Source organism: Penaeus monodon, chromosome 24 (assembly GCF_015228065.2).
Source record: "Penaeus monodon isolate SGIC_2016 chromosome 24, NSTDA_Pmon_1, whole genome shotgun sequence".
Taxonomy (NCBI): domain Eukaryota; kingdom Metazoa; phylum Arthropoda; class Malacostraca; order Decapoda; family Penaeidae; genus Penaeus; species Penaeus monodon.
The window spans coordinates 4815085-4815359 of record NC_051409.1 but is presented as its reverse complement, the minus strand read 5'-3'; the positions used below and the strand labels follow the sequence as shown (position 1 = coordinate 4815359).

General features: G+C 29.5%; 1 protein-coding gene across 1 annotated transcript in view; it reads left to right on the top strand.

The window, feature by feature from the left end:
• The window catches only part of LOC119588813 (esterase FE4-like), a 7840-nt gene that overhangs the window by 4011 nt on the left and 3554 nt on the right, over positions 1-275 (top strand). The window lies entirely within an intron of this gene.

The window sequence follows — 275 nt, the reverse complement described above, 5'->3', positions numbered from 1 at the left end:
AAATATATCATTCAATGTCATGTGTGTAATATAAAGTATGTAATAGTAGTCCAGTAATACATGTGCTGCAATGACAGGTATTATATCCAGTACATATTTAATCATTACTTAAGTCATAGCAGATGTTAATGTTCTTAACTTACTTTTCACAACGCATATTACCTGTTGTTCCCTGCATTTAGAGCTTCATATGTACACTATATTATTTCTCCATCTAAATTGTGTATAAAAAAAGAAAATAATCTCCATCACTTCGCACAGTTAGACATATTCAA